This window comes from Leptodactylus fuscus, chromosome 11, assembly GCF_031893055.1.
Source record: "Leptodactylus fuscus isolate aLepFus1 chromosome 11, aLepFus1.hap2, whole genome shotgun sequence".
NCBI lineage: Eukaryota > Metazoa > Chordata > Amphibia > Anura > Leptodactylidae > Leptodactylus > Leptodactylus fuscus.
The window spans coordinates 42,981,549-42,995,952 of NC_134275.1; the positions used below are offsets into that span (position 1 = coordinate 42,981,549).

Sequence of the window (14,404 nt, forward strand, 5' to 3'; positions counted from 1 at the left end):
GCAGGCGAGGAGTGAAAGGGGCTCTATCAGCAAAATCATGTTGATAGAGCCCAACCGTAAAAGTTATATTAAACTACCCCCCCCGTTTTAAAATAAAACCCTGAAACAGAATGTGAAACTTACCGAACGGTGCAGGGTGGGCGGGCATTCAGGCCTCCTCTTCCTCCGATATTCCCTCCTCCTCCTCCGGCGCTCGCGAACTGATAATGGCCTGGGCGCATGCGCAGTAGCCGTAGTAGAAGCATTATGATATTGCGAATGCGCCCAGGCCATTATCAGTTCGCGAGCGCCGGAGGAAGTGGTCAGGACATCGGAGGAAGAGGAGGCCTGAATGCCCGCCCACCCTGCACCGTTCGGTAAGTTTCACATTCTGTTTCAGAATGCCATGACGGGGGGGTAGTTTAATATAACTTTTAAGGGTGCATTCACACTACGGAACGCCAGCGTGTATCACAGCCGTACACTCCGGCGTGACAGCAGGGCTGCCGGACACTTCCCATTCATTTCTATGGGAGCCGGCATGCGAGCGCTCCCCATAGAAATGAATGGACTGCTTTTTTCCATTCATTTCCATGGGGAGCGCTCGCATGCCGGCTCCCATAGAAATGAATGGGAAGTGTCCGGCAGCCCTGCTGTCACGCCGGCGTGTACGGCTGTGATACACGCTGGCGTTCCGTAGTGTGAATGCACCCTTACGGTGCCTTTTATGTATGTATGGAAGCGGCACGCAGACTTTGCCGCCGCTTCCATCCATATATAAGGCGCACCGGACTATAAGGCGCACTTACAATTTCTGAGGAAATCGTAGGTTTTTATGTGCGCCTTATAGTCCAGAAAATACGGTAGGTTCTATATACAAATAGTATGAAACACTGAGGATGACATTTTCCTGGACACTCTCTGTCCTGCTAATGAAATTGACAGAATATCACCCAGTAGAATGAAGTAAAAGATTGATGGAAAGTGATGCATAGTAATGTCTCCACCATCAACTCTCCAACCAGTTCAGACCAGTTTATTGATCCACAAGAGCAGATTGTCATTGAACAGAGTACGAAAAAACATCTGGTTTTCAATTCAACTAGCTACTAAAAATTTGATTTCTAATGGAAAACAATAACACTTGATATACTGAGCGGCGCTTCAGCTCTGGTAACCTCTACCACACCTTGAGTAAGGATGGGATTATACAGGGCATATATGCCAGTGGGCCAGATGCCACATATTGGCAGCATTAACCCGCTAAGATATACGGGGATGACAGTTCACCAAATATCATCCACAGCCTGCAAGAAGAACAAGTCCAAAGAGCAACCAAATACCAGATATTCTCAATCCACAGAGTTTCATCTTATGCTGTAGGTTTCCCAAACGGCTTTTCAAAGCAACCGTTCAAAGAACTGAGAAATCCATAGGGGCTGATTAGTCCACGTTGGCCTTGATAATTCCTGCACCAGTTTATGATGTGGGGTGCAAAAAAAAAATCTAAGTTTTTCTAAAAAAAATTCTTACACAAATATTTTGCCTTTTTTTCATGGTTTACATGCCAGTTTTTCAGGGCAAAAGCCATTATAAATGAGTCCAAATGTGATGGCTGCCGGTGTATCACAACACCCAGCCCATTTTGGACAATGTTTGGGGAGGAAGGTTTAAAAACCCCACATTGCTGAACTTACATGCTAGAAATTAAGCATCTTATTTCACTTGTGTGAATCCAGCCTAAGGCTTCATGCAGCAAAACACACCTATAAAAAACTGCAGAATAAAATGCAGTGGAAATGCATCAGGTTTTTTTCTACGGCATTCTTTTATACATTTTTCTCAGTGGTTTTACGTCCCTTATTAAATCTATAGGGAAAACGCATGCACTTCTGAGGGTAAAACGCTGCTTTTCCATAGAATTTAGTTTTCCACAATCTATGGATGGGATTAGACTCTCATTCACTTTGCTGGTACCATAAAATGCAGCGTTTTTACTGCTGCATTTCCAGAACATGGTGTCTTAACCTAAAGCTGAGACCCCATGTTGCAGAAATGCAGCTATTTTTGTTGCAGATTTTGCAACTTTTTTAAGACAAAGTCAAGAACAGCTACAAAAGGAATGGGAAATATATAGGAAGTTGTATTTCTATCTTTTGCTCAATTGACTTCTGGCTTTGGCTTGAAAGCAACAAAAAAGAGCTACATTTGTGCCTTAGCCCAAGACTTGTGCTAGAAAATCTGAGAATATATTTAGTAACCTATAACCCAGTACCACACATCAAGGAAGAGGTGGATATCCTAATCTGAGTACATAGGTTACTAAAAGCAGCAATTGTGTGAAGAGAAGGCAACATATAGGAACTTAACATGGACACAGAGAATGCAAGCTGCAGGGCGAGAGAGAACAGTGGTAAATTCATGTAGGCCCCACAGGTCATCTACATTATTTAGCCTACGTTGCTTAAACTATACCTCCAGTTTAATGGGATCCTGTCACATGGAAATTTATGTTTAATCAAAGGTTTTGGCTTTTTTTGTTATAGAGCAGGAGGAGCTAAGCAGACTAATGTAAAGGTTTGTGGGAAAACCTTTAATATAACCTGTCATATACCCATTGAAATTTCTACTCTACGTTGAGAAGGATTCCTATCAGTGACTGATAGCCTTCCCTCTATGACTGTGCACACAAAGACAGCCATCAATCACTGACAGACTCACCTTCTTGACTTCTTACTATAGAAAGAGCAAAGATCTCAATGGATAAATGACAGGTTATACTAAATCCTCTCCCTTAAAATTACTTAGCAATTTTCTAAGCGATGCTGCCTGCAGATTGAACAGCATTTTCCAGGCGATAGGTTCCCTTAAAGAAAGCTTTTGACACATCTAAAGTTTTGATCAGCGAGGGTTCCAGTGTTGAAATCTTCAACAATTCCTGAAAAAGTGGCAGAAGCGCTCAGCTGAGTAGCGATTCTCTTTGACAATGTTCAAGCTCTGTTGTGGCTTTAACAGCAGAGTTAACAGTAGGGTTAATAAAAAGTAAATCCATACAAAACTCTGGTCTGAGGAACGTTCAACACAGCAAGATAGGCATAGTGGTCAGAAGAGCACTTCTGCCCCTTCATATTAGTACCCCAGCCCTCTGGGGTCAAGGGTATGTCAAATAGTTTCCAAATCAGTTCTCTCTAGGCTGTGCTGATGACGTCCAAAGAGACAGAAACAGTGCCGTCCGTAGCTGAGAAACTAATTTGGTTATAACCTCGCATCATGCAGCAAAGGCTTCTGGGAAGTCGGGCATGTTGTTCAGGGTTGCTTGCTATAGAGGGCAGCATAACAGAGGCACTGTCTCCCTATTTACATCTTGGGAGACAGATTTGCATATTCTTCCCAAATAGTTTCCTAAACATGGAGTTACAGATTAATGTGGAGACTTTAGGTTTCCCCCAGTGTAGTTCACTTGCAGAGCTTTTATATGGGCTGTGATGTTTATTAAGAAAGAACATGAAACCTGCATCCATAACAGTCCGCCACAGGTCCGCCCTGTTTTCAGTTTTGTTGGCATTAAACACTACATTTTATGAATAAAGTCTTCTCCACATGGCTGCTGACTAGAGCTCCTCTTACCCATATTGCTGTCTTGCATTTAATTCCAAACTTGCTTCATAAAACACCGGGCATTACGATCCGCTGGAAAGACCTACAGGACGAACTCTGGAAGACAAAATACAGGATTTCATTATCATTCCCGGCCTCTGAGCAGGTTCACATTATTGTTGGAATTTATTACAAGGGGGAATGTTTAAGTCAGATTTCTTGGGGGCTTTCAGCAAATGTCGCACGTTTGATAAACTTAGTGCATCTATAGGACTAACACTACTGCTTTGAGATGTTATCACACTGTCTACACCAAACCTGTTCTGGGGACAATGTTTGAGACTTTGAAAAAGTTGCCTTTGGATCAAATAGAACTTTACTATCAGGTCTGACAATTATGGCTATCCTCCTCCAGCTACTCCAACTGGTTAGATTATATGTCCTTGTAACAACGTTCTCAATACAACCCACTTCCCCCTTGCCAGGACACATAACTCTTCTGCTCTTAAGCTTCTCTGGACTGTTTTATGGAACTACCCAAAGACTACGGATGATTTCAACTGGCCATTTATTCCCCTGAGATGGACTTATTATTGCTTACATTAGGATGACACTAGCGTCAGGGTCTCCATTGTTCTGGTCTGTTGCAGCAACAGAACAGCGGACCCGATTGACTATAACGGAATCCACTGAGGGTCCTTTTATTTACTTATTTAAGTCTTGCTCGATGCCCAAGCACTGCTTTACGATTTTGCAGTTCTTAGCATGTGCAGTAGTGGTGCCAGGGATCAAAAGTACCTAATCCGCACAGGGAATAAAGCTTTATTATCACTGCATCCATAGGACTGTGAAAAATAGCAAAGGATTTTTAATAATGTGACAGCACCATGGTGACAGGTCAGAGTGGCAGAGGGAGGTGACAGACTTCCTATAAATGAGCTTTCTCTCACACAGCTATATTATCAATTTGCCCTGCTCCATCTGTTGTATATCATGCTGCCTGCAGACACCACATTCAACTTGAGAGGTTTTCTTTAATATCACATTTTTTTTTTTAGGCAGATTTAATGTTAAAACTGCAGCATTCAATTACACAACAAATGCATGGACAGCAAAACAAGTCTTACATGCAATCTGCGTCACATGGAGACTGTCGCTTCCATCTATATAGACACCTTGCAGTACTTGCTGCTTTTATCACCATATTAAGGAGAATATCAGGATGCTGTCAGGTTGGGATACACGGACATCAGACACATGAAGTAGAAAGAAATAATAAATACCGTCACAAACAGAAAGGTGCTGAGCATAATCTAAAAGGGAGAGCAACACGAACACACAAGGAGAGCGTCCGCCGCCAGTCTGCGCCTCATTGATTTCAGTAGTTGTATCAGGATCATCAATAAGTGATCAATGCTCAGGGAAGTGTAGTGAAATAAAGTAAATTACAACCAAGATGGACCAATTCATCTTTCCACCATTAAAAGGTTTATTGACACGTTCGGGTGCGACCGATCGATATGTGGAGTCTGTACATGCCATGGTCTGGTAGGTTCTAAGGTAAATGAGCTCTACTGAAAGGATATATTACCATATAAATCCTACATGATGAGGGAATTCAGAAAGCAAAAAAGGTCAGCATTTGGGTGAACTGAACAAGGCAACTTTATGTAAGTCAATAGGCATATTGGAACTTGCAATTTCTCATCAGGTTATATAAGGAGTTCTGCTGAATTTTTTTTCCCAAGGGACAATATATAATAAACTGCAAAGTGCATGTGTGCTGATATTGGTCCAGGATCCCTGATTTTTCTACCGAGATCTGATGAAGTCTTATTCACTTCAACATAGACAGGGCCCTAATGGACCTCCTATACTAATACAATGCAAAGCTTCCTTAGGGTGACTGTACACATTGATATTATTCTTTATGTGGATATTCAAGTTGATTATTTCTCTATTTTTGTATGAGAGGATAACCCGGTCACAGTAAGGAAATCATGGCTGGGTTTCTGACAAGTAAAAAGATCCCGTATTCATGGTCTTATCCACTGACAACTTACTGAGACTATAACAGATTATCAGCACTAGGATGGTTACAGGGGATCATTAAATCTCTACAAAATGTTTCCTTATTTATATAACTTTTGTCTACAAATGTAAATCTGGCTCTGTTCATGGGAATTAAAGTTTAATTCCTGTAGTACATCCTCATTGTGGATTTCACTGCGTACAATCTGCAATAAAATCTACATGAACAGCCAAGAAGCAAAAACGGCAATCCATACCCACAAGGAAAATAAGTAACTAAATATATTCCTGTGTGTGAGTAATCCTATAGTGTAATAGCTGCACAAAAACCATGTGCAAAAGGCCATACACTTCTGTACATGATGTTAGAATATGAATACCCTAAAGTAATATATGACATTACACTGCATAATGATGGGGATATGTACGCCGCTCACAAGGGCTGAGAGTTTGGGTCGTTCTCTATTTGTAAGCACTTTCCTAACAAATGCAGCTCTGACCGTGCAGGAAGTATTAGTGGCCTCCATGCCAACACAAGGCTGTCAACACAAAACCTTAACTGCCTGTGAGTTACTATGCAAACTCCACTTCACAGTGACCTGTCCTCTGTCTGAGGGGGGAGGAAATTAAGAAACTCAACCTGCATCTAAAACTACCAAATATTTTGCGCTAGGAAAGAAGATTGGAGCAGTGGCACGTGGATCCAAGACGCAAACTATTAAGATCCTGGAGGAGAAGAGGTGGAAGTCACTCCCAAGGCATTCCTTATAGAAGGTAAGGACGAGTTTGCATTCTAGGTTATTAATGTGAGATGTGATGCCAAATGTCATGTAAATATTTACATATAGAACAAATGTGAAGACGGGGAACAAATTCACCTCATACAACAGTCCATTCCTAGGCTACATAGTAGACCTGTCCAAATTTGTCTGGTTTTCATTGCCTGTGTTTCCCAGGCAGCTGGCCCTAGTTTTCAATCGTTGCAAGGGCTGAGAACCGCAAGGAAAACCTCAGCAATACTTGACATGTAGCATGTTCAAAATCTGCAGCACAAGTTTCTTTCTGTTGCAGGGTAGTTTCCTGCAGTGTGTGAATACTACACATGTACCTCGTAACATAGGATCATGCAAGAGCAGGGAGACGGCTGCAGAGAGAAGGCAATGGTTTATTATATACACAGAGTCCAACAAGCGCTGTGTACAGCTATCAGAACCGCCATGATGTGACTTTTCCCCCAGCCTGGCAAACATGTGATCCACTGGGTGTTGAGAACTGCTGGAGCTGCTGGATCCAAGACAAATCTGGAAAACAGACAGATGTACCCTCTGTTTTTCCACATCTTTCCCGAATATTCAAAAAAAAAGATAAAATAGATATAAAATTAAAGCCCTATGTATCACCAAAAAAAAAAAAAAAAGTTATTACAATGAATGAATGAATGAATGAATGAAATGATTAAAAAATGTTATAGCCTATACCAGGGGTAGGGAACCTTCGGCTCTCCAGCTGCTGTGAAACTACAACTCCCATCATGCTCCATTCACTTCCATGGGAGTTCCAAGAACAGCAGAGCCAGTATGCATGCTGGGAGTTGTAGTTTTGCAACAGCTGGAGAGCCGTACGTTCCCTACCCCTGCTCTACAAATTAACTTCAATAGAGAAAAGCGGACAGATGTTAAAGGGACAGATACTGTAGCAGAAACACACGTTTAGTGTGTTGCTGAATAGCAGCTTTCTGTCGCAGCCCAAGTACTTTATTCATCAGTATACACCAGTACTTCTCTATATATGGCCCTCATGGTCCTAGGGCTGTTTCTGAATGAGAGAGACTGTTTTGGAACAGATGCTCCAGCTGCTGTGAAACTACAACTCCCAACATGCTCCATTCACTTCCATGGGAGTTCCAAGAACAGCAGAGCAAGTATGCATGCTGGGAGTTGTAGTTTTGCAACAGCTGGAGAGCCGTACGTTCCCTACCCCTGGCCTATACCAAAAAAAAAGAAAATTAATTTAATCAGATGGTAAAATTTTTAATACATATGCAAATGAGCTGTACACTAGACCCCAGACACCATTCTTCAGCAGCATGGAGGTGTAGTAACTGTACCCTAAATATTTTAATCAGACCCAGATCGCAGAGTGAGGGTGTTGAAATGTGAAGCCGCCCCTACCCTCTCTCCTATCACTCTAATGTTAGGCCTGGCTCACATCTGCGTTTGGTATTCCGTTCAGAAAGTCTGCTTGGGGCACGTCCTCAAGGCACATGCGATGTAATACACCGCTAGAAAGCCGATAGTGCACTTTCCTGTTCTGTGCCCCCGCTGAAGAGCTATCGGTGCCGTTACCATAGCTCTTCCGTGTCAGAAGACTGTCAGAAACGCCCTTCTTCACAGTAGCGTCTATTGCGTTGTACTGTGAGAGGGGGCGTTCCTTACCGCATAGCCATGACGCTGAGCGGTGAGAAACACCCCCTTCCTTTCCTGATAGCGCTCGTTCATAGACTAGTACTGAGACGCTACTTTGAAGAAGGGTATTTCTGACAGTCTTCTGACACTAAAGAGCTATGATAACGGCACCGATAGCTCTTCAGCGGGGGCACAGAACGGGAAATCCGATAGTACTCTGATTTCAGCACACTGTCGGCTTTCTAGCGGTGTATTACTCCACATGTGCCCGAGGACGTGAAAGGTCTTCTTTAACTTGAGTGGGTACATAATTTAAAAACAAAGTGGCAGATGAATAAGCTCTGTGTGCAGGACTTTATCATCCTCCGACTTCAGGAAGGCTTCATGATGGAGGCTCAAATGGCTAAGGCTAGGTTCACACAAGCTACCGGAGCCGAAGACTGGAAACCCGAATGCTGGTGTGAACCTAGGGTAAAGTGAATGTAGCCTTACAGCAACTCCCTTATATAATGCATGCTAAATCCTGAAAAATTTGTATATAATGCCATGTGAATAGATTTACACATACAATGTACTGTACAGTCTATAAAATAACACACTATCACTATTCTCAATGTAGGTTGTCCATGATGTTATACCTCGCATGAACACCAGAGGGCGCTAATGTATAATAGATCCAGGCTGTACAGTCTTGCAGAGTCAGGTTTCATTCTAAATATTGTGGAACATGAGAAGACGAAAACATTGTAATTTACACCCATAATAATGACCTGTACAAGCTCTCGCCCGGCAAACAGCATAACGCTATATATAGATATTATATATAACACGGTAGCTATATTAGACATGGTAATGTAAGAGGTCATAGCAATGAGAATTTCACAGCGACAGTTCTGATAATTCATTAAGGCTGAAAGAGATAAGAGGCGGACATGATGATTAATAATCTGGACCCCTGCTAATTGTCACCAATACTAAGAAGCAGAGAAAGGAAATCAAAGGATTTAGAAGGTTGGATGTGAAGATGATTTATGACCCATCTAGTACAGGAGAGATCTGAAGGGGAATCTTCACTTCTCAGGGAGTAGGAAGGAGACCTTGAAAGATATAGGGCCTATGAACACGACCAGATGTCTCACCACTGTGATTTCTATGGCCCCATGCACTCAAGTGTGATTTTCACAGGACCTTGTGGGGACAGTGAGGCTAGTCTGGAAATCTCAGGGGAGGTCCTACATCCAGTCCATCCTGCAGTTCTGGCTTATTCATGTACGGATCCATTCAGTTTTTGTGGACATCTACATGTGAGCATAGACAGGCTCCAAACCTTACAAAGCTTTAAAAGGTGTTTGGCCATCGAACCAGCTTGTCCACCATCAGTAGGAAAAGACGTGGCTTATACCCCTGACTGAAGTAGTGACAGTGATGCAGGTACACATTATAGAATGAATGCCCTCCATAGAAAGCACATAGAAACTAATGGAGAAGAAGCAGTATGCCCGCACAGGCTCCCACTTCTCATGACCAGTGAGTCTCAGCAGTCGGACCGACATCTGCAAATTAATTTGCATTCATGGGAAGAACCCTTTAAGGCTAGGTTCATAAGTTGATGGGGGAGACACAGAAAGGTTGATGGGTTGAGACAGAAAGACTACTAAAAAGTTGAGGAAGTCCTTGTAGAATGGTTAGGCTTTAAAACTGAGAAGAGGAAAAATATGGCTGACATATTGGATTTTTACAGCTTGTTTATGCTCTGGTAGTGTGTGTTATTTGGGCTGTCAGACTAGAGTGAATGGTCGCCAGCTTCCATATACCCAGTATGCCAATTTATATAAACATACCTTGCACCATTTGCTAGTATAGGATTAGATAGAAGCGATCGTGGTAACTTTGAGTAAGGTAAGGAGTATTTAGACATCACAGTATCCTTGGTACATGCAGATGCTAAACCCAGGTCACTGTAATCAATCTGATTTATCTTACAGAAAATCATGTCAAAAACGGAGAAGGAGCCCAACATTCACAAGGTGAAGATCCAGCAGACATACTGGGCAAAGGACACCACAGAAGAGAAGATAACAGAGATGGGAGCCATCTGCACAGGTCAAGTGGCTGAAGAGGTGGAATATTATGATACAGATCTATACGACCTTGCGGTCAATGAGTCCTGGCTCAGCAAAACAGGGACAAAATGGCAACTGATAACTGACAAAGTGAAGGCAACAGATCTCAAGATCCACAGCACTTCTAAGAAGTCGAGGCAAGACAACTCTGTGGACACCAAGACGCCAATGTCTCTGAGCTATGAAGCAAAACAAGATGTCCACAAGAATGATCTGAATGGAAACGAAGAACTCGAAACAGAAAAAAGTTTAACTTGCTATGAACTAGTAGAAGAAAAAGAAATAATCACATGTCTGTCCCATATCTTAAACATCAGTGCTAAGTTGGACAACATACAGATGAGCAAATTTTTAGAAATGGCCGGGATCCAAAAATACACCAGTGTCCACAACGTCACACAGGAGACCTTCCGACTGCGGGACATCTACACGGTAGTCATAAAAGGAGACGGGGTCCCTGCCAAGAAGTCTGTGGTGATCTCTCTAGATGTGGAAATAGACAACGTGACCCAGGGATTTCACAGGATCGAACAGCTGGCGAATGAGCTGGACCTTCAAGCTCAACATGTATAAGAGTCAAAAGGTGTCACACACCTGCTTCATAACCACAATGGAAGAGATCTGCATGTGCCAACATCCTAAGAAGTAAGGCTCTATTCACACTACTAAGGTTCACAGTTGAGTGCTGCCCACAATCCTGGAGAAACATCTTGCTTTGCCATTGAAAGTCAAAGGATACGTGAAAAAAAGTGGATGCTACATGGAAGACGATTCACCCAAATTGGTATGAACACAAGTGCCTATGACATAACTCTGAGCTACATCATGTCCTGTCCTACAAACACCGGCTCCAGCACTGCAACTGCCAAGATAATCCAGGAAAACCGCTAATCCGGGCCATGGTTAGGAGTCTGTTTGGCCTCTGAACCAGGTAGTCACATATGAGATGCATTTTTGTGCTTTGACATTTCATACCAGTGGCTAAAACCATTTCCATTCATTTCAATGGGTTGCTTCTGCAGTATGTGCACAAACTCCTATAGCTCACATTCAGATATAAGGGAATATGGCTAAAAATTTGTGTAAATTCTGCTGCGGCAATAACACACATCTGTATTACACAGACTGTATCATAGCCATAAACCCTTTCCTGACTGCAGGTGAAACTACCTGAACCTTTTACATTGTAGAGGACGCTGTGTGTTTTGACATCTGACCTATAGTCATAATGGGACTTATGGTCATAATGCGGTCCATATAAGGATGTATCACGGCTGGCAGAAGGAGACCTTAGGGTAAGACTACACGGGATCCTTGCTACTGACTTTACCTTTATTTTTAGCAGAATACTTCAGTAGCAGCTAAGGGACATTTTATAAAATCCCATCCACATGATACAGAAACCTTCTGTGCAGATTTTAAAATCCGCTGCCTGACCATTCCTCTTGTGTATAGTTTGGTTTTCCCACTGACGTGAATGAAGACGACACAATAAAACCTGCTAACAAGATACTGTTACAAATTGTCTTTTCTCAAGAACTCTTCTTAAAAAAATCTGGCACAGACTTATCTGTGGATTTTCCTACAAAAACTATCCACAACAAATCTGTACAGTGTGGCTGGACTACTGCTTCCATCATCTGGACCACCATCAGGTTAATTATTGAAGATTTTAACCAGAAGACTCTTAAAGGGGCTCTATCACTGGGAAAAGTGATTTTTAACTAAACACATCCTTGCATAGGCTTTAGAAAGGCTATTCCACACCTACCTGTAGTATGTAAATTGCCTCAGTGGTTTCTGAATAAGTAAATTTTAATTCATTTGCTAATTAGAATGGGTGCACGATGCATCATGCACCCCCTTTGCTATTGTTTCCTATGGGTGTATACAGCACAGGCAGCTGCTGATGACTCAGCTTCCTGTTTGCATACACAGATAGGAGATAATAACAGAGACGAGTGCTGCTGGGAACTTCCTGTGCTGGCTGGAAGCTCATTAGCATATCAATAAAAACGGACTTATTCAGAAACCACTGAGGCAATCTATATACTAAAGGTAGGTGTGGAATAGCCTTTCTAAAGCCTATGCAAGGATGTGATTAGTTAAAATTGACTTTTCTCAGTGATAGAGCCCCTTTAATAAATAGACTTAATTGCATACAAATATTATTTATCAGACACAATTTCTATGCAAAAGTAACAGCTCTGAAAACAGCATATGGCGCAACTACTGCTGGTATCCAAATATCTACCCAGATAGCATCCACCACCTTGAATTTACAAATTTCAGAATGGTAAGGGGTGGTTCTTCGACATGTGTTTTGGCTAAGGGGATGTTGACACTACCATTAGGAGCGTTTGTTGCTCTTGTCCATCATAGGAGATCAATGGATATTATCAGTAATAGAGTGACAGTGCAGATGGAGCCCCCCCCCCCCCCCCCATCTGTTCTATAATATAAAACAACATGACAGACGCTTCCTTCCATCCATCCATCAGGTTTACTTACTTTGGTAATGAAAGAATATGTCCTGCATACACAGAAAAGTAAAAAAACATGACAGAAGAAAACTCCTGCTAAGTTGTTAAATGAGGGTGAATAAAGATGGACACAGATGTCCATTGCTCTCATTCTATGATGGTTGAGAACAACATACATTAATAACAGTAGTGTGAATAGGGGCAACACAGTGGCTCAGTGGTTAGCACTGCAGCCTTGAAGCGCTGGAGTCTTGGGTTTGAATCCCACCAGGAACAACATCTGCCAGGAGTTTGCATGTTCTCCCCATGTTTGCGTGGATTTCCTCCCATTCTACAAAGACATATTGATAGGAAAATAAATACTTAAATAAAAAAATAACAGTAGTGTGAACACACCCTTATGGATTTCATTATTCCAATGTATTGTACAGAGTTCAATCATCATCATCCATGACAACACCTTTCTAGCGATTCCATGCAAGGAAGGAATTTGTATCCCGTTGTAATATCCAATTTTACACCAGTATAATTGATGCCGCCTGTTACTATACAGGTAGCAGGTCACCGCCAGCGAAGCTTATACAATAAAACATAATTAGTACAAACAAATTAAGATTTTTATTGTAGAAAGCTTAAACTAAACCTATAAAGCACTTTATGAGGAATCACCTTTTAAATGAGGACTTTGAAGATACAGCATATATTACAGGGCCTGCCCTTATATACTGGCTTGTAGGCTAATACATATAAACAAGTCATAATATACAGCAGCTCTACTCTCAGCCCAGAATAGATCCTGGCATCCAACAGTTTAGCAAAGGCCAAGACTATATGCAACCCCCACCACAATGTCACCAGGATTTTAAATCTCATTACGATCTGTGTATATAAAGTCAGGTCCACAAAAGGTCATTACTGCGAAAATTCTAATAAAGTGGAAATTCATAGCACACCTGCTTAAACACTCTGTGCCGCTGGCACCCTTTGGGGAGGGGTCCACGCAAGATGTTACGCAGGAAATAAGCAGGATCTTCTTGAATTCTACGAAAATGGTGTCCCCTTGGTGTTTCAGAGGGTAATAGCTATGGGTTGACCAGAGTTTTCATCTGCTTTACTGCAATAGAAACCCACATTACATGCTGTGGCTTGAAAACCTGGACTGCAGTTCATTTTGTGCCACAGGTCCCGTGTAGATCCAGAAATGACTGTGGGATAAAAGAAATTGCTCTACTGATAGTGACTGCTGCCCTGCCAACATAAATGTGACATTATGGTCTGGAACTTCAACACCATCTATAGAGGGTGTTTTTGCTGCAAAAATTGATCTCTTTGGCATTAACCCAACTCACCGTGTTTGGAGAAAGAGAAATGCTGCCTATGACCCAAAGAACAGCATCCCCACTGTAAGGCATTGAGGTGGAAACATTATGTTTTGGGGTGTTTCTCGTCTAAGGGCACAGGACTACTTCACCACTTTAATGGGAGAATGGATGGAGCAACGTACTGTAAAATCCTGAGTGACAACCTGCTTCAACAAAGAAGCACATTAAGGTCATGGAGTGGCCTAGCCAGTGTCTAGACCATAATCCCATAGAAAACTTATGGATGAAGCTGAAGCCCCGAGTTGCCAAGCAACAGCCTCAAAATCTTATTGATTTAGAGATGATCTGCAAAGAGGAGTCGGCCAAAATTCCTCCCGACATGTGGGCAAACCTCGCCATCAACTACAAAAAATGTCTGACTGCTGTGCGCGCCAACAAAGGTTTTTGCCACCAAGTATTAAGTC

General features: G+C 42.2%; 1 protein-coding gene across 5 annotated transcripts in view; it reads right to left on the minus strand.

The window, feature by feature from the left end:
• Window positions 1–14,404, minus strand: part of RALGPS1 (Ral GEF with PH domain and SH3 binding motif 1) — a 335,024-nt gene that overhangs the window by 286,592 nt on the left and 34,028 nt on the right. For all 5 annotated transcript variants that reach the window (XM_075259104.1, XM_075259103.1, XM_075259100.1 and 2 more), the window contains exon 2: window positions 3,607–3,693. The gene's annotated coding sequence lies outside the window, so the exon portion shown is untranslated. The remainder of the gene's footprint in view (window positions 1–3,606; window positions 3,694–14,404) is intronic.